We start from the raw sequence: 25,675 nt of genomic DNA on the forward strand, positions 1-25,675 counted from the left end.
AATTTGGTGCGTACAGTGAAATGGACCCTGCGAATAGCTGACCCAACTTTTCAAAGGTCACCTTCGCGAGCCTTTACAGATTGCTCGGTCCACGCACCTGAGGTGGACCCCACCTCAAAATGTCTAGGTGCAAAACTTATATATATCTTATAACACAGATATTATAGCACAACTAGTTCATTCAAGAAACGCATTAATCTAGACGATTTCACTCCTGGTACTGCCTCACGCTGAAAGGCCTGCGACTGCACCAGTCCAAGCTGAATGTATTCTTGCGTCGCCCAGCGATCCGACGAAGATGAATGGCTCGCAAATCCTTTTTGCGCCAACCCAACGTCTCCTCGAAAGTACAGCAACATGAAGACATCCTGCCCGACATCTCTCCAAAAGTTCTGATCGTCCCACCACAGTACAGTAGTAACGTTGACAGCTTTCTCATATGTTGAGGACGGTGAAGCTATTCCAACCTCTCCATTTCGAGGGGAGTGGTATTTTCCGTGAGTCGGTCATATCGACAGTCATATCAAAAAGTAACTCGTCTATTCCCTATACCATATTATTACTGAACCAGATAAGACTATTAGTACAAAGGTCATATGTTCTCAATGTGAAACAATTCCAAGTTGGTACCCGGAATTTCCATAGTCAACTCACTACCAAGTACACTAACTCTAAGGAACCATTCATAAAAATTCTATCCAACAGAAAAAAGTACTCAAGAACGAAAGGCAATCCTAAACATCTGAAAGGTATCATATGTCGTAAAAGAAATCAAGGTTCTACTCTCCGGTTAGCGAATATTTCGCAATACCTGACTAATTCAACACCATAGCAATTGACGTAATGGCAATCGCCCTATGATCCTAACAACTACCATTACTCATGGTACAGCTCCTAATTTTTAAAGAGAACTGAAAAATCCAAATACTCGAATTCGATATCCCTATCAAAAATCTTCCTAAACCTCTCCGAAATCCTAACTGACATATCCCAACCCGTAAAGATCAGACCCGTTCGGTCCGATATACTAAATACCTCCCAAAACAAAATCCTAAACAACAAACCCTGATTCTGTAACTCTATATCCAAAGATATTGCGTCAGACGACAAAACACATCATAACATAATAACAACAACACACGGGTCAAATCTCGTATGAAATTAGCCCATGTCACAATTCCCAAAATCATATGAAAAAAACCATTAACTCAAAGTAACCCATTACTATCGCCAAGTGCGAACGATGAAATCCCCAACCGCAGTTGCGATCCATATAAAAAAAACAAAAACTCAAATTCATATATCTACAAAACTCTACGGTATTCTGCACACAATTTACACTAAGTACTGCAGCTTACATCAGAAATCACAATGAACCCGGAACTATTAAAAATTGTAAAACTCTACGGAGTAACGTCCTCCTGAATTACAACAAACTACAAGTCATGCTCATTTACAACCCATTAACACCCGAAAGGAAAAAAATTACCTGTAACTACCCATTACCATAACAACCATACAACCCAGGGTCTATACCCATAAGCAGATTCTGAGAAATTACCCAGAATATCCATATGCACTCTCTGAAACGGCCTCATTTGGTATGGGATATGAACTCAAACGACACGACACTGTCGTCGCTGGCTTATTCGCATTGCAAATAGCGCACTTCTTCACAAAGGCTTCTACTGCGGAAAACATATTTTTCCAAAAGAACTTTGACCTGACGTTTTCATACGTCTTGTCTACACCCAAATGAGGAGAACCAAATTTACAATGTACAATGTCTAGAACTTGTGGTACTAGACTCTCTGGCACGATGATTTGTGTAATCTCACCCATGCTTCGAGTACTTCAAAAGTTATACTTAACTTTCTCACCAATAAATTATTCTCCAACTCTAGACCAGAAAAAGGCAACTTATACCCTTTCTTCGGTGAAACTCCCAAGAAATGCCTTAGCATCTGACAACAATTTATCTTCATCTTGCTTTTGTTCCAGCAAGCCTATGTCCCAAGTGACATTTTCACCCGTAATATAACACACGGCGTTACTCTCACTATCACGAATAACAATCTCTCCCGAGACTGCCGACTCACTATTTCTCCCCGAAGTATGCACTGTAGGAACGTGTATGTCCTCTACATGCGATCTCTCAGAACTACTAATATCAGAGACATTAGACACCAAATATTTACTTCTTCTCCCACAGGATTCGGTGTATTTCCTCATCCTCAACCGAAAATATCTGCTCAATGCATCTGCAACCACATTATGCTTACCTTCAATGTATTTGAGGTTTGCATCAAAATCTCTCAATGTTAGGAACCAACGTGCTCTCTTGGGCGAAAAATTTGGCTTATTAAAAGCTCTAACAACGGTTGATGATCTGTAAAAATCTCAACTTTATTTCCCAACAACAACATCTTAAAATGAACAAGGCTAGAGACGACTGCGAAAGCCTCCTTGTCCACAACTGACATCAGCCTTTCGTTACTACCACGCGTTTTGAACTTTCTGCTATAAAAAGCAATTGGGTGTAATTTCCCCTCAAATTTCTGCATCAAACACGCACCTATACCTTCCTGACTCGCGTCAGTCACTAAGGTGAACGGTTGACTAAAATCTGAAACTTCAAAACTGGTGGGTTCACCAAAGCGTTCTTAAGCTTCTCAAAAGCTAATTGCTGACTATCACCCCAAACAAACTTAACGTCTTCTCGTAACAAATCTGTCAATGGAGACGCTATTGTAGAAAAAAATTCCGCACAAAACGGCGAAAGAAACCCGACATACCTAGGAACGAACGAATCTGTTTCCTGGTTTTGGGAACTGGAAAACTCACAATGGCTTTAACTTTCTCATCATTCACTCTGACTCCTCTTTTAGTCAGTCAAAAAAAAAGGTCAAGTTCACTTCTCCCAAGGACAAGCTATAAAAGGCCACAGAAAAAAAGACACGGGAAAGCGCTTCTCAGGCACAGAGAGAGAGAGAGAGAGAAAGAGAAATTCGTTTCCCACCCTCTTACAATGCATCGAAGGCCTGATGACGCTTACAGAAAAAAAATGCTAACACCAAACCTCGGGGCTCGCTCTGTCTCCAACGGCAAAAACTGCTGGATCAACACTTCCCTTTGTCCAAACGGAAAGTGCCACTCAAGCAAAGGCAAGCGCTCTGCCCACATACTCACACACACATACCCACACGCACATACGTGTGTGATTACAAAACCAAGAAGTGCATACACACTTGTGCAAAAACTGTTTGCCCCCGCAACTCATAAATATCACGTAGGATACTACCCAAATATTAAAGTTCCCAGAAATAACGCAACAACCAAATATCACCCTTACATAATACACGCCGATGCGTACCGCAGATTGCTATAAAAAAAAAAAAAAAAAAATACAACACACCATAATACGCTCAGCGCTTCACTAGGCGTGGCAAAGCAAGTACGACGCTCCGCCCAAACTCGTGACGCAATTACTATGTCACCGTGGTGATGACGTAACACTCGTTGCAACCGAAACATTAGTCAAAACTCAACGACAAAAACACACAGTTGTCCCTATCACCAGTTACAACACAACGAAAAGGACAATTTCACATCAACCCAACTAAAAAAAGAAAAGAAAAAGATAACATCACAACACTTACGTTAGCAGCGCGCGAATTTCCATCAGGCGAAGAGAGAGAAACAAAAAAACACTCGCGCGTCTTCACGTGTTTTAACACACGCATAGCGGTCTTAATATCGCAATTATTGCACAATATCACTGTTTTTACCCCTACCCAAAACACTCTCCACAAAAACACTAGCTAGCGAGAGAGAAGCTCGCAGCTCGCCCCCAGCAACTGCTGACTCTACAAAAATCCTATCCTGAGATGCCAACACTAATTTATATCTCTTCGGAAACGTATACATGCCTAATTATTTAACACCTTCTAACTGCCCTAACTACCTTATACGCTACCTTTACGCTGCCACCAAAACTGTAACGGCCCTTTCTGAGCCTATACTTGATTTAAGTCTCTGTTTTATGAACAGAGGTTTGATCTCGCTTATCCCGAGACATTGTGTGATAGCAGTAACGTGAGCCGGCATCATAAGTTATATCTTTCCCTAACTAAAATCTAAGGACTACTGGAATGAGATACTAAGTACAAAACTAAAACCCTTTATTGACAAAATCAACGAAAAATAACTTCTTAAAAATTACGAAGAATGAAATCCAATGTTTCACATAACTATCAGAAAATCTTCTAAGGAAATAATGCTCCAAAGTCATAAACCCCCAATTACAGAAAATAACTCATCTGTCAAAACATGAACACGTCAATCAATTAAAACAGGTCATCTCAAATGTCATACCACTCTCATCCTCGTAGGAGTGAGAGAAGAAAAAAAATGAATAGGAATGGAGTGAACAGAAATACTCCACAAGTCCTCTGGGACAGTCTCCATGTGAAAAATCACTCACATCATCAGACACACATGAATCGGATCTCACAAGTCCACCTGAACAACAGTTCCTCCCATTATATTCATTATCTAACGCACGAACGAACGTACTTTTGTATGACATCATTCGAGGTCAAAGATCGGCAAGACACGCCTCTGTACTTCGAGGCGTCACGAAGTACACGTACACACCATACATTATTAAGAAGCATCCTTCAAAACCGGATTTTGTAACTGGTTCAGCTTCTAGAACGTTCTTTGCTGAAAACGCATTTGCCAGCCCGTGTCTTGTCACCAAGGTGGTTTCTTCGACCCTTGTGGTATGCGAATGTTTTAGCATTTTCCAATTTGCTGCGTACAGTGAAAATGGACCCTGCGAATATTGACCTAACTTTTCAAAGGTCACCTTCATGAGCCTTTACATATTATATATATATATATATATATATATATATATATATATATATATATATATATATATATATATATATATATATATATATATATATATATATATATATATATATATATATATATATATAAGTGGATGTTTGTATATTTGTTTGGATTCTATAGAAATCCGAACCACTAGACGGACCTAGATCAAATTTTGCACACAGCCTCTATGTCACCCCAGAAAGGTTTATAACTCAAAAATCAAACCCCTACCCCGTTATTGACATACATACACACACAAAACAAATAACATTTTAGTTTTCACGTCAATTTTGCCTTCAGCTTTCTGTGGTAATTCTCATTTTTCACCTGACGCTCCACCTTTTTATCCAGGTGCTGTCAAACGTATGATTTCATTAAACTCCTCCCACTGCAAACCCCATAATCAGTTTAGTACATCCAAAAACTTAAACAGGTGTGTTTGACTGCATTCGAATTGCTTTCATTCAGTCAGCAAGTAATGTTCAGACCTTACAGTACTCGCCACGGGAAAAAGTAGTAACACCCCCAAATGTTTCTGTGACAGGCTTATCCCCTCATTAAAAAACTACTCACGTCGAAATTACCACATTTTTTTCAGAGTTCATCTAAAGCCAAACGAATCTTAATCATACTCTACCTATAAAATCGAAATTCTGGTACCTTCTGGTAATACCATCATCATATCTAAGTAATTAATCCACGAACAAAAATTGGTAGTTACGGGCATAACTTTGGAGATAAAGAAGTAATTCATCACCATCTGCGTATGCATATTAGTACACCAAATGATTTTGTGACAGGTCTACCCCCTCATTAAGTTGTAACTCGATACAAAATTACTACATTATTTTCAGTGTTCATCTTAAGCCAAACGTATCTTAATAAAACACTGCCAATAAATACAAATTCTTAAGTACCCTGAGGTATTCCCATCATCATAACTAGAACGAATCTTCTTCGATTTGTTGTGCAGTGAATTTGACGTAACTGATAAAAGATCCGTCTGCTGTTGAAAGGTAGGCAGACCCTTCCCCCCTCCCACACACACAAAACACACACACACACCCGAGCACGTATTGTAGAAGTATAAAATCTTTGATTTATTGTCGTTGTTCAGTGATGTCGTTTATTCTTTTCTAACAGGGGAACGTAACTTCCTTTTCCCCTTATATCGACAATGTCTATATTAGCAGACTAAAATATTCTGTGATGAAACTACCTAATTAGAAAATTACTCGTGACGAAATTACTAAAATTTTTTCAGTGTTTGCCTTAAGCCAAACGTATCTTAATTATACCTTGCCAATAAGATACAAATTCTAAAGTACCTCGAGGTATTACCCTCATCAAATCTAAGTACTTAACCCACTAAAAACTCACCATATATCGACAATTTCTATATTAGACCGTTCAAGCTTCGGCCTACACTTTCCCTCAGAAACCCTAAAGGAAGCTGACACGAGTTCGTTGACACGCACAGGAAAACGAAAAAAGTTGCAGCTCTTTTTACGATGCCTAAAATTACCATCGTGACATTGATTTAATATTTACACAGACAACGGATACTATATCTTAATAACTTAAGGATATTCTGAAGCTGTTTGTCAAGCTGACAACCTGCCATCTTGGTTTTATCTTCACCTCACCATCCACCCCCCACCCCCACCCCCACCCCCACCGGCGGAATTCAGTCGCGTGTTATCTCGTGTTTGCTCAGATGACCTCCCGGTTCAAATGAGACGGTTCAGGAAAAAGGCCAAAGATTAAACGAATTAAAAAGGAATCACATCAAGGCCAGTTGTCAAAGGACAGTCAGGAAACAGAGTTCTACCCAGATGATCTGGGGATAATCTACCCCTAAGCTAAACGCTAGTGAGACGGTAACAATAAAGACATATAAAAAACTTGAACGTTGAATACTCATTTCTATGATTATAATTTACGACAGCACTTCTAATTATAAAAGCGTCGTTAAAAAAGTAAAGGAATTGAATTTCAACGTCTGACTCGATGAAATAAGACTCAAGTTTATCCCGTTAATCCTTTTGATGCGCGGGATTATACTTTAATCCTTTCTTCACAAAAGTGTATAGGATGATCGAAGTCTTTTAAATGTAAAAATATAGACAATATTACATAAATTGCAATAACTATGAATCCAATATATGTATGTGTGTATATATATGTATGTATATATATATATATATATATATATATATATATATATATATATATATATATATATATATATATATATATATATATATATATATATATGCATACACACACACACACACACACACACACACACACACATATATATATATATATATATATATATATATATATATATATATATATATATATATATATATATATATATATATATATATACTGTATACTGAGACCTGTAATGCATTCTTAAGAGTTTAGACTGCAGATTGTGTGTTTGTCAATTTACGGAAGAAAAAAGGATGACCATGATCTTAACTGCACTGTGAAAATAGAGCTCTACACTTTTGGTAAATGACCATAGGACAGTATTTTTTTAACCTCGTTAGTACCTTTCTTGCAACGAGTTGCAAAGCCTGTAATTCAGGGTCCACCATGGAAAAGGTTGATTTCACAATAGGCCAGTGGATCTTAGAATGGAATGAAGACAAGTATGTAATTTTCCATTAAGATCAAGTGCATCATTTATAGTCTAGAATTCTCATGCTTTTGCCTCTAGTTCACTTAGCTCTTCGAATTTTTGTAAGTCTTTCTTTGAAGAAGCTCTCTTAAAGATTTGTGCATTGCTTAATTGTTATCGTTCTTGGGAGCATAGTTACTTGTACGCAGTTCATCAATAAGTCTTCAAATGCGGTTAAGAATACCAGTGTCATTTCAGTACTAGTTAACAATACAGTTGGCTGTCAATACAGAGCGATCAAGGCATTGTATCATACCTGTTTGATTGTGCGAGTGCGCTGGCTTTCCATTATTTAGAGCCCTATGTTTTCATTTCTACGATTTATGCTTTCATATTACCTTTGATATTGGATAAAACAGATACCTATGTTTATATCGCCCGTCGGTAGGAACTGTTGACGAAGCCGTTGATAAGTCAGTCATTTCCTATTATTTTACATTATCATTAGGAGGAAGATATCAGCAGATACTGTATTGCTCCGAGAGATTTCAATTTGTACAGCTGTAGCTTAGAATGATGCAGTTGAGCTAAAGAGACCTGAAGGATGTAACCACAGACATGAATATTAAGGTTCAATCGGGAATTCATTCGACTACAGTACTTTAAACCTGGTTTTTACCCTTTTACGAATTATAATAATTTTCTCAACTACGTTAACACTGATTATTGAGAAATACATTAATTTTCTTCATCATAAGCATGTTCTCAGAAATCCAAGAGAAATTAGAGCGTTTTAAATTCAGAATATGTCATCTCCGGCTCATCTCGATTCCACCAAAGGAATGGAAAATATTTGAAATGATCCTCATCGTGAACTCAGCCGTACAACAGGCTGCGTATTAAATAAAGGAGTCCATCAGAGTCATATACTTCTATTTTTAGAGCCATAACTTTATTATAATGTATTTATTGGATCATTTCTGTGGATTTTCATTGTCATGGTTTTTTTTTTGTGTTTTTACCCGTGATGAGGAAGCTATGTTTTGAAATGTCACCAAAGAATAAATGGAATCATGCTTTACACGCGCGCACACACACACACACACACACACACACACACACACACACACACACACACACACACACACACACACACACACACACATATATATATATATATATATATATATATATATATATATATATATATATATATATATATATATATATATATATATATATATACCTGTTCCAACTGGGAGGAAAATGTAATGAGGAAAATGTACATTAGAAAGTTACGTCAATGAGGGAAATATTAGGCTGCCAGTGATACTCAGTGGCTACAAAATACATTTATTTTGAAAGCTTAACATCTCGAACAAGGGCAGGGAAATGGGCCAGATACTGAGAGTCAAATAATAGCAAATATGGTATAAAATCACAGGACTGATACTGATGGATAGGAGTGACTTGGAAAGTGAAAAACAACACTAAAATTCACACCTCCTGTGAGAGAAGTTGTTGGGAATTAATGGTTAGGCTGACATGCACACATTTTTTAACATATCAATAGATCGAATGATACCTCAGCCCAAGTGATGCAATGGATATCAGGAGATACTGTGAGACTATGGGGGATGGGCCCACTGTTTACAAGATGGCATCACTGAGGATGCTTGGACAAATTCCAACTTTTACAAATAAATGTTAGCACTGAAAGATTTCACACTGTGACACAACACTAGTTATTATGACAACGAGGTGGCTTTCCCTTATAAACTGCCGTTACAGCAGGAGAAGGAAATGTGGAGACAAGGATGTTTCAGAGGGAAGATGTGTGCAGAGGAAGAGAAGGATTGGGAGACTGAGGCACTCTCACACAGCGACACCAACCTCAGCAAGACTTTTTGTGTATCGGTCACATGGTCTAGTACCATCAGCCCCGTACATCTAACCACTGGTGTGGTCACAGGAGAAGAAAAAATACCTCTCCTCAGTTGCCTGTGGATGCCCAGCAACCTGGGGAGAGGGGGCAGAGCTAGGCTAAGGTGTTGCCAAATTGTTGGCTGTGTCTGAAATATGGAAGAGATTCATGGGTGGTGGGGAGGTTACACTGGGATATAGGATATGATAAGGTGTGGAAAGAGACTCAAGGAAGGGATGTGGCAATGCTTCCTCCTGCACCTAAGGAACGCAAGGCCCCCACCAGAAATCACTGGTGTTGGTAAATAAATCTGATTTATGCTTCGATTTTTCCCAAACAAAATTGGTGGAAGGTCTCCATTTATGACAATATATATATATATATATATATATATATATATATATATATATATATATATATATATATATATATATATATATATATATATATATATATATATATATATATATATATATATATATATATATATATATATGCTTAAAAACTCACAGTAGATACACGTGACTTCAGTGTATAAAGCGAATCCCACAAGGAAAAAGACAGGCAGAAGTTCAAAGCGCTTTCACGTTTATTGACGCATCGTCGGGGTACGAATTAGACACAAATATAAAGAAGGTTACAAAGTAAATAAAAAGAACAAGAATACCAGATGGTCAACTGTCAAAGGGTAATACACAGAAAGTTAATCCAGGATAATCCGGGATCGAGCTGTCACAAATTGAACCTAAGACCAAAATTAACCATCTGGTATTCAAGGTTATACATGTTTTTGGATTTTGTAAACCTAAACTTTAGTATGTCATTTTGTTTGGTCTTAGGTTCAGTTTGTGACAGCTCATCCCCGGATTATCCTGGATTAACTTTCTGCTTATTACCATTTGACAATTGACCATCTGGTGTTCTTGTTCTTTTTGTTTACTTTGTAACCTTCTTTATATTTGTCTCTCATTTGCGCCTCGACGATGCGTCAAAAAACGTGAAAGCGCTTGGTACTGAACTTCTTTCTGTCTTTTTCCTGTGGATTCGCTTATATATATATATATATATATATATATATATATATATATATATATATATATATATATATATATATATATATATATATATATATATATATATATATATATATATATATATATATATATATATATATATATATATGTGTGTGTGTGTGTGTGTGTGTGTGTGTGTGTGTGTGTGTGTGTGTGTGTGTATGCATAATAAACAACACCGCCAGAAGACCGGAAATCATTTCTTTTTATTCACACCAACGATTCGGGAATCCTTTCCCATCTTCAGGGCGATAAACAGAATTAAATTTTACAATATTAAAAAGTATGCTAAAATAAGCTAATAATTATAAGAAATCTAGTTTTGTGATATATCAGTCGTTAAGCTAAAAGTAAAAAAAATAAACTACAAAGCGACTTTAAACTAAAGGCAAATTAAAACTATGCATAATTCAGTGAAATAAGATAAAAAATGCAGAAAAAAATAGATAAATAAATAAAAAAGGAAAGGGTTTTTGTCGGACTCACTGTTAAGTGCGCATCGATTCCCAGAGAGGTGTCAGTTATCCTGCTGGCTGCATTTTAAAATCAAAAGAAATTTTCGGCCATAAGGAACTATTCATTTCATGTAAAACTGACATTTTGTACAATAATTACAAAATACTCTGTCAAACTACCGAATGCCTTTCGCTCTTTCTTTTAGAATCTCTGTACAGCAAGAAAATGTCGCTTTATCCTTAAACACCAAACTACTTCCACACCACTACACAATGCCTAACTGCCTGTTACTCACCTCTCTCTCTCTCTCTCTCTCTCTCCTCTCTTTTCTCTCTCCCTTTTTATTTTCTCTCTGACATCGTCTTTGACTATTCTGTTCCCTTTAGTTAACAGCCAAACCAATTAACAGTAAGTCCGATAAAACCCTTTTCCTTTTTTATTTACTGATCTATTTATTTATATATTTATTTATTTTGCATTTTATCTATTATTTTCCCTTAGCGAAAGTCAGAAAAGAGAAAAGTTTGAAAAGAGAAGAAAACTAGAAGTACGGGTTAATAGGAACATAAAGAGGATGTAAGTGAAAAATTAGATTTTGAAATTCTGACATCCTTGATACTTTTTCTCAGAACAGCAACGAATTGAAGGGAAGAGGAAAAAGGCATCTGAAATCTTGTAAATCCATCCAGACTACTTCCTGAGCCTCAGTTCCAAATGGTCGCCGTATGCTATACTACTAACGATGGTTTTAAGCTTTCATCTCTTCCTTAATCACTGAAGTTCAGCTGTCAACGATTCAAGGAAAACGAAATGAAACGTTAATTTTTATAACTTAAGCTGTCTGGAAATGACCAGGTATATAAAGAACAAAATAAGCAGCTAAAAGGAACTTAGGACAGAATCTCTGCCACATTCCACTCTTGTTTTCACTGAAAAGAGAATGAAAGAGGAAAACCAAAAGGAATACATACAGGAACCAAATAAGAAGTATAATGAGAAACAAGAGTATCATTAATCTTGATTAGGTTGAGAAGAGACCTGAATTTAAAGAAGAATAAGAAAACAAGAACGTAGGGAAAAAGCAAACGAGGAACATGGTGAAAGAAAACATAATTTTCAAAATGAAGCGACATCTTTGATTTCAATATTGTCCCTAATATGCTTAGCAGGAGAAGGGAAAGAAAGCAAAACAAGAGAAATATTTGATAAAAACAGAGTACAAAGGGCACGATAAAACAGAGAAAAAATGTGGCTGATGTTTATAGCGGCAACGTCCTTTATCCCAAGACCGCCTTCTAAACTGTGTTTAATCCTTTGAAATCGCGGCGTCAAAGATTTGTTTGTTATGCGACAAACAAAGGCTTCTCTGCCTCCCCCTTCACTCAGGGGCCAAAGCTCACTTTCATCTATCTCAGAATGTCCGAAATACACGTGTTTTATCTCTATATATATTTATTTATTTTTATATAACAGAATGGCACGACGTTTTATCTTCTTTCTACTGGAGGAAGACTGATAAGAATGGTTTGCTGTTCTAATTTTTTATTCTCGCTCAACCAACAAAGGGTAAGGTAAGCAATTATAGTTCTCTTCCTGTTCCTATTTTGTATATATTGTCGAAAATTTCTACCACTCTTTTTCCGTCATTGCTGTCTTTTGTTTTCATCTTACTTCCCTTCTGTGATACGTTGAGAGAGAGAGAGAGAGAGAGAGAGAGAGAGAGAGAGAGAGAGAGAGAGAGAGAGAGAGATTAATTGCACGAGGTTAATAAAAGGAATCGTGCAACTGACAAGGCATCTCAATAAAAAGAAGAAAGAAAAGAGAACGTTTCCATATAACAAAAAAAACATGCGACCAGTTGTTCGGACAACGCCAAGAACGAGAAGGCTTTAGCATATTCAGACGCATTGCACATATAATATTACATGGTAAATGCATGCAAGTTACGTCCTTATAACTTCATTCACCAATACTAAAACATTAGGCTAAGAAAGCACGACTCATCTTTGTTAAGCATTCTGAAGGATTACTTCCTTTAGTCCTCCTAAATACAATTTCAGATCACTTGTAATCTATATAGCTATACTGCAGAGGCCAACGTAATTTATTGTAAATCAGTCCTACAAATATTGCAGTGATATAAAGTGAACTTTTAAGCTACAAATGTTCAAACAACACTTAAGTTTCTGATTAATTACTTACACAACTCTAATTCTATCAATTCCATTCAGCTTCTAGAAATCTTTGCGTAACAGGCACGAGGACCAAACAAATCATCTACTTATTTAGCGTTCTGTAAAAGAAAACTATTGAGATGGCTTTTTGTCTGTCCGTCCGCCCTCATATCTTATAAAACTACTGAGGCTAGAGGACTGCAAATTAATATGTTGATCAGCCACCAATCACCAAACATAGCAAATTGCAGCCCCTAGCCTCAGTAGTTTTGATTTTATTTAAAGTTAAATTTATCTATGATCGTACTTTTGGCACCGCCATAGAAAGCCAACAAAACAGGACACCACCGGGCCGTGGCTGAAAGTTCCATGGGCCGCAGCTGAGAATTTCATGGGCCGTGGCTGAGAGTTTCATACAACATTATACGCTGTACAGAAAACTAAACTTGCGCATTTTACAAGATACAGTTTGTTCGGTTGATCACCTGTGCAGGTATTACAAAAACTGGATTTTATCAGTCATAAAATATACATATGACCATCTGGACGGAAGGAGGTTTCCACCATACTACATGTTACCGAAACACATGGTTGAAAACAAATTTGAATTATAATTAAGATGAAACGTAATTGTTTTTCCCTATGAAAATATATCGAATAGAAGAAAATGTTGACGTCTCTCCCTGACGCAGTATTACATATTACGTAAAAGGATACATTATTTAGGAGATAACACATTATGGTTATCAGCGTTGTATAACAGACAATTTAAAGTTTTAAAATCGCATGAAAATAGAAAGAAAAAAAAAAGGTGAAGGTTTGGTCCGGCGGGCGTTAATGCCAATTGTCCCTTCTTAAAGGTGTACTAAATGTTCCCCTGGGACAAGCCTTTAAGGACAATCTTGTTACCTATGATACTGACCAAGAGAGAGAGAGAGAGAGAGAGAGAGAGAGAGAGAGAGAGAGAGAATGTCTCAGTTTTCAGTTCCACTGATGTAGCTTGCATAAATTTTCGTTTGCTATTGCATTTCTTTTAGGGTCCAACTGTCACAGGATTTCTCTGTAGTTCCCTAGGTAAAGGATGAACATGATTTTATAGAATCATAATCTATAAACGCCGCTTGTGTTTTCGAGACTGCAAAAGGAAAGGTATCGACCAGGAATTCTTCAACCTACCTGAACAGAAACTGACTGCAACACCAGAATAACTAAATGAAAAGTTTGTTTGTAGGATGTATTATTCATAAGCAATAGTCTAATGTTAATGATCTTTATTTTTGTACCAGATTGGGCAAGTTTGACTCAGTTATGTTCCTCCAATAAGAGCAAATTAAAAACAACGGTCTGGAGATGGCCTTCAAGAGTGAACCAAACTGATCAGCCAAATGGAAAAAGGATGGACCACTGATGATGGCCGCTTAACAGGCAAATCAATGCAGGACATCCAGCGCTGCTGGCTTTGTCTAACTTCTGGCTTATCAAACGTGTGCGCGCATCTGCCAGATTTCAGACTACGCATGCCTTGTGTCGTATGCCAGCCGACTCAAGTAATCAGAAACATGCAAGATGCAAATCTACACCAACCAGAAATTGACAGATGAAGAAGAAGAGGCCCATTAGAAATCAGTAGACTGGAGATGATAATAAAAAAAGCATGAATGATTGTCAACAGTGAAAATGATGATGAAAATGATCAATAACAATTTATCCTAAAAATTTGCGGAAAACAGCTGCGACGTTTACCTGTGAAAGATTTTTATTTTTCAGCGATGGTTATGATGACGCTGATGATGTTATAATGAAGATGATGAATGATTGCATCCCCATTGGTTCACAAAAACATGCTAAACTCTCATCTTGTTAAAAACTATGAAATGTTGATTAAAATTGTGCATTCTGTGATGCTGACAATGAAAAAACCAAATTTTATATTTTTTTGTATCTTGGCAGCTGACCAAAATAAGTTACCGCGTTGTAGAGTATACTCTCAGAAACTGTTATTAAGAGACATTGGTTCCTTCAAAATAATAAATTAGAATTTACCGCCATAAGTAGAAACTCAATGAAAAATCTTGCCTGGGTCCGTGGAACATCATATGGTTTCCTCTCTTATTAATTGCACATTTTATGTCAGATGTACTCTCTCTCTCTCTCTCTCTCTCTCTCTCTCTCTCTCTCTCTCTCTCTCTCTCTCTCTCATTCTTTGGTGTACTAGCAAAATGCATTATAGTAGTCTGATGGCTATTTAAATTGCTCATAAGCATTTTTCGTAAGTCCCATTTACACACAGCTAGTTCCTTGTAATTAGTCGTTTGGTTCATAGTATATTCAAAGAAATCGTTATAAAACAGTTTCCTCGTTCCCCAGCACCTCATTTGCTGGCTTTTTGGTCCACTGTTCATTTATTACTTTTTATCTTTCAAAGCAAGTAATTTCCTCTCAGCAATTTAACATATTTTGTTCGTAGCACGTCAGCTAGCATTTTAATTATGCATTCCATTCTTTCCCTCCTTCTCTCCTTTCATCAATTTTTGTACTGATATTACGTCAAAGTCATTGCTTGCACAATAGACTACTATTTTTTTGCCGTAATTCGTCCTCAGTGCACACTATTAATTCTTTGTTGTGTTTACTTTGAAATATATTAGCATAACAGTCATTCCCTCTTTGGTAGTGAATGCCACAAAAGCCAAAAGCTTTCCTGTAATTCATTATGCTTCCTAAGTTGTGGAATAGTTGATATAGAGTTGCAATTCTTACACATAATAAATTTGAAATTCAGAAATAGTTCTTTGTACATAACTTGTCATTGAGCAAATTGCAGACCTAGTTATTTTTCCTCTACGTCAAAGAATGTCAATGTCAGCTGAAAAATTTGAAGACAATCATTCTGCAAATCAATCAATTTGATTATCTCCCATTTCATTAGCATTTTAGATTTTAGATGTTCCTTCTTTTGACGCTGGGACTTGAGAGAAAAAATTCACTTAGATATCCTGTGATTGTGAAAATCATTCCTTTGTCTCCTGTTTCCTTCTTTGTATTAATCGATTGTAGTTGGTTCATATAAATTTAGAGGTATGAGATACTCTATCAAATTAGGTAAACTGGTGCCTGATAGTTTTTTTTTTTTTTTTTTTTTGTTCACTGGTTGTACTGGATCAATAGTTAGTAAAGCTGATAACTCACAATCAGTCTATTAATTTCTTCAAGCCAGAATTTGGCTGACATATGTTTGAAAATCTTTTTTATCATCATTTTGGCTGTTTTACTTTACATAAATGTATGCACAAAACTGTCCAGGTGTCATTTATGACTTTATCCCGACATCTGTTTCTTATGCGAATCAGATAAGAAAAAGGACTAGCAAACTGAAATTTCAATATTGTTGACAGAGGAACTCTCCCCCAACAATACCTTTTAAAAATACTGCACGTTGATTATGGTGATAATTTGTACCTTTTACCGACGCATTCATGCCTTTAATAATAATAATAATAATAATAATAATAATAATAATAATAATAATAATAATAAAATAATAATAATAATAATATCCTAATAATACTGCAGCTCAGGGTCATATACAGGAATATACAAATACAATACACACAATCTAGATACACAGGTAACATGATAAAAATAATAATCAGCAGTATCAACGCTGTTGCTGAAGAACTAGAAAAAAATGGAATTCATTCTAAAAAAATGACAGCAATTATATGGAGAATAATAGTAAAATGATAACAATAAAAATAAGATTGCAGACAACTAATTTTATTTCCAGCTGGGAACCAATTAAATAAGTCAATCAAGAATAACTAACGATTAATAATAATAACCGTAATCCGGGGACATAATAATAATAATAATAAGTAATAATAATAATAATAAGCAGATTTTCCAGTATTTAATTGGCTAAAATACGGATATTGAAAATGCCAAACTCTACAATTATATTAACCACAGTAAAAATTAAAAAAAGGTAAAAATACCCAATGATAACAACAAAATTAGAAATATAATAATAATAATAATAATAATAATAATAATAATAATAATAATAATAATAATAATAATAATAATAATAATGACAGATTCTGGAGATGACACTTCATAATTGCAAAATAGAAAATAAGTCATTTAAGAAACAGACACCTCAGTATTCCATCTTTCCCACAATTTAGATCTTCTTCTTGGCCTATATGTAGCAGTACAAGCGGAAGAGCAGCAGTTTCGTTTCTCAGTGACAGAAGGCAAACCTCCTGCAATCATTTTGCCAGTTGCACATAGTTTACGACGCCTCTGTTCTGTGTCTGCCGTATCTTTTAGGTCGTCCGTGATAATGTGTGGCCCAAATACGGAAATTCATGCACGAATTCAGACGATGATTTCGAGGAAAATTTGTGGCTCTGCAATACGCTTAAGCGATCTCAGGACCAGCGACATACGCTGGGTCTTGGTTTCGTTATATAGGATATCAAATTCATCTGCATATCTGTGGCAAGTGTCGATGAGTCGCTGGAAACCTTTTCACTGAGGTTTTGTCAACTTTTTCTGAGAGGGATTTTGCTGCTAGAAAGGCATTTTCTGCCGTATGGTACACACTGACAGGTAGGCTTAGATCAGTAGGTCCCCTTTGGAGGCAGATTGTCAGGGTCATCAGCGTAGATTTCCACCGAGCAGGTCCTTAGCCATTAGTGATATTATATGATATTTTCCTGAGAGAGGATAAGTTTTTCGTGGGTCACTCCTGGAGAAACAGTTTCTGGTATCAGTCTTTGCATTTTGTATATACAGCGTTAATTTCCTCATCTGGAGAAAGCTGCACTGACAGACTGTATAGACTCGACATCGGAATTGTTCGATTGGTATTGGATAAAGCAAAGACAATTGTTCGCGAGTACAGAACTTGTGTGTGGGGCACAGGATCGTTAGGTGCCAGGGTCACTGGCATGACAGTTGGAGGTTGGTCAGATGACATTTTTCTGGTAAAGGGAGGGCTAAGCACTAACACATACACAGCACTCTCTTTACCACATTTCCTAGGGCCAATAGGCTTCGAGAAGTTGAAATTTGGAAATTTCAAGGCACTGGTTGGGGCAGAATTTAGATTAATATATCTGCAATTGCACAACACTAACCGGCTAAAACGCCAGGGTATTATGTAAAGACAATATTAACACATTGCCTTCTATGAGAGGTATAAAAACCAAGAGCAAAAAAGACCATATGTCCTCCCACACAAAAATATGTACATTTTGTTTCCAAATATGGTTTCAAGAGTCATCTAGATGATTTTGCACTTGTCTTGTGACCATCCACACTTAAAGAACTGAATTTCAACCAACTGATAACATGCTGGAGGCAAATATATCCTGCTTGATAGGTGGAATGAAGCCTCATATTTCTAAAGAACCGGTAGATCAGATTTTCCAGTGTTTGATAAGCATTGGAGAATATCCCAACGATGGCTCCTTCGTGAGACATTCAGTGTCTGTCTGCCATGCTCTGCATTTCTTTTTTGTATGTGAAGCCTGATACTACACATATCTAGTAAACGATGGACAACCAATGTTAGAAATTGCATAAGTGACTCATTTTGCTGTTAGAACCATAGTTTTATTCTGGTTTAAGAATGTCACACTTCATTTTGTTCATGTTTTTGTGATAACAACACCATGAGCTTGCTTTGCAGGAGAAACATCGGAGATGTAATACTTGTACCAAAATATTTAGATCTTCTGCCGACAAGCTTGATGAATCATGTTTTTATGAAGCATTTACCCCAGTGGTACCATGGCTTTTCACAACCATTCATAATGAAATCTGAAGTTTCTTTGGAAAAGACGTGGATGTAGCTAGGATATTCCGTCAATGGTATTGGTGCTGGCTTTATTTTACTGAAAAAGGATGGTGGTGTGTGATACAGTACAAGAACTTGGTTGCTCTACGGCACATTTAGGTAAGTCAGGTACTTCTCTGTTATCTGTAATACTTGGGTGCAGAAAAGTTCATTCATTATTCAATCAAATTTAAAACTTTACTGATGTAGCTCATCTTTCCTTTTTCTTGCATGGATTGCTATCCATGCTTTCTTCATCAGTTGCATAGGCTTTTTAAAGTGGGCAAGTGTTCTTTATTCTTCTAGGAAAATGAGTGGGGTGCTTAAATAATTCACATGTGTGCAGAGATGCAGAAAGTTAGCTATCCTTGGATAATTGTGACCAAGAAAACAGAGCAAGAAGCCGAAATGAGAATCATTTAAGAAAACTTCTCCACTCTTTTTCCTTCATCCATTTGATCTCTGATATTTCATGATTCTCACATTAAATCCAGGAGGTAGAAAATGATATAAAACAAACCGAATAGAAAGCAAAGCAATGGAAAAGTGAAAGTATATTTAAATCTATAAGCGTAAATTCTCCTTAATGAAACTCCCTAAATTCTGATATGTCTTTCAGAAATATTTGTAATTTTTTCTTTAATATAATAATTACATTTTCTTTCAATAAAGAATAAAACAGATGTAAAAAAATAAACTAAAAGTGTATATAATTTAAGAAACAAATGGCTGTAAGGAATAGAAAAAGAAATTCCATTATAGAATAGTTTGGATGGAACGTCCTATTTTCTGTATGCTTTTAAAATCTAATTTTTTAAATCTGAAAAGGAAAATATTTTCAAAGCTTTGCTGATGATCATTTTCCCCACTTTCCTTTTACGTCTTTTCAAAAGGATATATTCTCTCTCTCTCTCTCTCTCTCTCTCTCTCTCTCTCTCTCTCTCTCTCTCTCTCTTATTCTCTCTCTGAAAAGTGCCTATGATAAAATAAAGATTTTATTCGGATAAATTTTAAATATTCACGTAAGGTAAACAAGAGATTTTAATGTCTCTGACATCGATGTCTATTCATTGTTACTTCATGCAATGTCAAAATACTTATCGTAGCTTCACCGAATAAACTAACTGGACTTAGGTCTGAAACATAGTGACTACATTGAATCTTATATATATATATATATATATATATATATATATATATATATATATATATATATATATATATATATATATATATATATATATATATATATATATATATATATATATATATATATATATATATATATATATATGTATATATATATATATATATATATATATATATATATATATATATATATATATACTCATATATATATATATATATATATATATATATATATATATATATATATATATATATATATATATATATATATATATATATATATATATATATATATATATATATATATGCATATATATATATATATATATATATATCATATATATATATAAATGTATATATATGTATATCATATATATATATATATATATATATATATATGACCGCATATATATATATATCAGATATATGGTATATATATATATATATATATATATATATTTTTCTTTATATGTATATATATATATTTCAACTAGAATATATATATATGCATATATATATATATATATATATAATATAGTTTTATAATATATATATATATATTATATATAGGCAAAATGGACATATATATATATATATAAATATATATATATATTATATATATATTGTCTTCCTATTGTAATAGGAACGTTTGTGCATGCGGTTTGCATAATTTCAGTTTCATGTATTTTGTACAAGATAATTACACTTCATATCATGGCAATTAATGAGAGAACGAAAATAAATTGGACAGATTAGGTCGGATATAAATCAACAACCAGGCAGATTGAATTGTCTTTACAACTACTTCAACTGAAGACGTTTTTAAACTAGTGTGCCCCTACATACTGCAGGAACCTTTAAGCTTTTTTTTTGAGGAGAGAACTATTATGAAAGTTCAGTGGAACATCATAATGCACTTGATTATAGGACCTCATCTTAGGACGTCTTATACTTTACGTTTAGATTTAAGAATGTTTGTTTTACATCTCAGGGAAGATTTTCTTGTGATTAATATCTTGGAGAACAACTGAACAAAAATTGGGAAGAAATTGCCTTGATAAGTTAAGTATACCTTGTTTTATCAGACTTTCTGAGCTGATTAACAGCTCTCCTAGGGCTAGCCTGAAGGATTAGACTTTTTACATGGCTAAGAACCAATTGGTTAGAGCAACAGACCTGCAGCTTATTGTGGGAATCCAAAACCACATTATTTCTTGAAATGAATTTCTATCACCAGAAAATAATTTCCAACTAGACCATCAGCCGGCCGGGGTTGAATTCCGCCCATCATTTTAAGTCCGCAGCTCACCGACTTCCCCAAGGAAGAGCTAATTGCAACTTTGGGGATATAATTGAACCCAGACGGGTTCAGATGAACGTCACTTTGCTTTTGATTTATCAAAACGAAACGGAAAGCGTTTCGCAAACGCATATACCTAAAGACAAATGATAATTTCACACACGAAATTTTACTTTATTATAAAATGCTGAGTATAGCGTAAACGAGTGTATTCTAATTTTTATTATATATATGCTAACCAAAGAGTTCGATATCTAACTCAAATGATTAAAAGAGCTTCTGATAACTGCAAAGATGATATGAAATAAATAGAAATAATGCAGCCCACGATTATTCAATTTGTCTCATGAAATTTAATAAATCGTAATTATGAAGCGCACTTTTATTTTAGTGTATTAACTCACTAATGACTGCCCTTAGTACGACTTATTTTAAGTATAAATTGTAGAAGACTTTGTAATTTAGTAGTAAACACTTATTGACATCCGTAATATGATGAAATGGATTATCTGATAGATAAGAGTTCATCATGAGCTAGAGAGAGAGAGAAAGAGAGAGAGAGAGGACCAGAGAGGAGAGAATATTATCGGCAAAGGAATATTCGGGCTAATAAAAGAAATTTCTGTAATAATACAAACATTTGCCATTATGAACTCTCTCTCTCTCTCTCTCTCTCTCTCTTTTCTTATCTTCTCTCTCTCTCTATTTAAGAGATGGACCTATTTCGCGCAGTGGAATGGGAGATAAAGTTTTTAAACTGAATTCACTCAAAATAATAGCCAGGTCCTATGAAGTCACGTGTTATTTCTATTGTCCCCTACTAGAAAAAAAATGATTCTATCTCAAAGGAATTACTATTAAGAAATTCCATTATTTATTGGATAAATGTACGGGTATGTATCCCTTTTTAATTCACAAAAAGAGGCACTAAGCAAAAATGAGGTTGTTTATAAATTGTGGCGTTTTCTTCATTATCATATGGGGAGTATATACTATAGATTTTCAGCGGACTTTTAAAACCAAACGAAATCTGTATTTTTCGCTGCTCATTTAACAGATTATATGAACGACTGTGGCCATATCTGCTCATAAGTGCTGTTAATTGCATGTTCATCCGATCTAAGAAATAGCTTCCTTCGGCTACAACATGGTCATTACATAAATGGTAGAGGCTTTACTGCAACTGCCGTAATTGGGCCTTGCATCACTACCTCTTTTTGCTTGTCCAAGGTCTTGCAGAATAGCAAAGAACGATAAATTTTAAAAGATGTGGCTGTAGTGATGAAAAGACATTGCAGAAAGAGCGTTTTCGAAACATTTACTTGCATCTCCTGCATGAAAAACAACTACGTACAGGAAAAAGACAGTCAGTAAATTCATCCAAACTTTATACGTCTGATATATATTCCAGAGTAGTGGAGTCTTCATATTTTACGGGAAATGTACAGAATCCGGTGCATCAGAAAAACAAACTTATAATGCGAGCGAATGAGTGACCATGAAGGCATTATTCATTTGAAATGTCAGTCCATTTATATTTAATTTGGTGTCACTTTTTCTATAAATGTTCGACAGACATTTCAACTGAAATATCTACTATGCATATGTAGAAAAACTGATAAAAAAAATTAAAAATGCATTGACTCTGCTTCACAAAAAGGCAAAATGGACAATAATTTCTGCGCTGATACGAATACTTTCCCCTCTCTCTCTGGCCCTTTCTTCCTATTGGTTGGTTAAACTTCACATCGAGTCTACATACATCATTGTCAGATTGTTCAAAGGTTTCCTTTTAATAGCAATGGAATGTAGTAAGAAAATAAATGCTACGAGGAAAGATTTTACTTGCATTATTCAACAAATACAATTCTTGGTTAGCTAATTAGCACGGCTTCAAGCCAGTACCCTGAAAAAGACACGGATGCTGGAAGGTGTTGGTTTGGTTTTTATACGGCGAGCCTTCAAGAACTGGATTAAGACAGGCCAAAACCATTACTACTTTTCATCAATAGAAAAAGACGTCTTCATTGCTTTGCTTGAAATTAAGCTTTTTCCTTTCTGTCAAATTTCTGTTGGTAATTATTGTTCTCTGAATGAGGTTATGCACTTGGAACACTGATGTGACGTCATTTAGTTTACAGCTTTCAGTGGTAACAAAATTAATTATAAATGCAAGGTTTGGATGGTAGATAGATAGAGATAAATAGATAGATAGATTTTGTATGTATTACTTGAAAACTTCACGCAGTAAAATAATGTACCAAGCTAGAATTTGACCGAACTTCAAAGTGTTTAGCCATTAGGTAGAAATTGATAATTTAATTAGTATTATAGTTTTCTTTAGAGATGGTCAGGATCAGATTAGGTTGAGATGAAAGATTTTTGCTCCATTGATGCTTTGACCTTAATGCTGGGATGTAATGCCAGAATATTCCTTACACTAAGTACCATTTTCTGTTAATAAATTTTACTCTTTCATCAAACATTTTTGAATACCTGAAGAACAGGAAAATAATCTAACTGTTGATATGGAAAGCGATAACGATATTGCAACAAAGTTAAATGATGAGCAGTAGTAATTACTGGTAATTATCTTCTACTCATAAATAACGTTAGAGCTTAATTCACTTGATGGAGAAATTTCGTGTTGTCTCATACAAATTAACAATAAAGAGTTTTAAGTTAAATTCTTCTTTGAAGGATTAATAATATGATGATTTAGATCTAAAAATCTTTTCTCAATCGGGTAACTTCTAAATCCCATCATGTGATATAATTTATCATATTTAGCGTCGAAATCGTTGTCGGACTCACCGTCATTAAGAATATTATCAAAATGTAATTGCAATCTAATTAGGTACGAAGAAATCATTGTGAAATGTAGCTTTCTGAAATTAAATAATACACCCTAATAGAATTTATTTTTAAAATGATAAAGCTATGCGCAGTATAAGAATGAAAGATAAGATTTTTTCCATTCATGGACATTTTTAGTGAAGATGTGAACATAATCAAGGGAATTGTTTTTGGAATGAATGTAGCAATTAAGAACAGTAAAACATTGAAGCGCGTAATTATAAAGATGAACAAGAAATGAGAATAGAACAGCATAAAAGATGGAGAAGAAATGTATAGATAAACGGTGGAGTTTTTTGTACATGTCAGTTTGTGTCTCCGTAGGAATGAACATTAATCCAAAATATAAGAGAAGAGGAAATCTTTTACATCGACCAAAAAGGGAAATCCAAGACAACACTTTTACGGTGTGAGCGTTAACGCAAAAATTTCATTAATGAAATAGTTGCATAAGTAACTCCCGTAGGTTAAACATTAATGCAATGGAAACATATTGAAACTCTCGTACAGCTACCTGCCAAAACGACAAAATTTTTCACGTTTTTAAACTATTTGTTCCAATAATATGTTTATTTACTGGAGAGCTATTAGATAATAAGGCATACAATGACTACAGTTTCACAATGACGGCTGCATACAATGTAGACTTATTCTGTAGACAATACTATCATGGAAAATGGCATTTTGAATCCATTTGATTGAATATCTTGGTTTTTCCTTGTCTGATACCATAAAACAATTTCATAGGGTTCTCAAAAACTCAAAAATAAATCAGTAGATATCTCTATCGTTGCGAATAGAGTTTTTCATTTAGCTTTAATTTATATGTAAAAAATGTCAGAACTACAACTGTTTGTTTTTAGTATTGATTTTACTAGATAATAACCTATATAATCTCTAGGCCTGAAGTATCTTCATAAAAACACAGATCTACATATTATCAAGACTCAGACTTCAATTGAAGATTTAAAATTAAAAATGTAAAAGTTTAGCATTCCCTAGACTTGAATTACATTGACTCCAATTGGTTTTAGTAAAAAAAAGAAAAAAGGAGAGAGAGGAGAGAGAGAGAGAGAGAGAGAGAGAGAGAGAGAGAGAGAGAGAGAGAGAGAAGGATATATATATTAGAAAAATATTCTTAGCAAGTCTATATATTACAAAAATATTCTTAGCAAGTCTGCTAAAATACTGGTACCAAACAATATTTTATTTCATGTATGAACTCTATGAAAGAGCAAATATATTTCTCATGGTGATACTAGTTTTCATTTTTTTAATCAATGAAGAAAATATTCACTTCGCATAAGTAACGGACGCCTTGACACAAGTGAAAAAATAAATAAATATTGCCGATATCTGGATTC

This window comes from Macrobrachium rosenbergii, chromosome 55 (genome assembly GCF_040412425.1).
Source record: "Macrobrachium rosenbergii isolate ZJJX-2024 chromosome 55, ASM4041242v1, whole genome shotgun sequence".
Lineage (NCBI taxonomy): Eukaryota > Metazoa > Arthropoda > Malacostraca > Decapoda > Palaemonidae > Macrobrachium > Macrobrachium rosenbergii.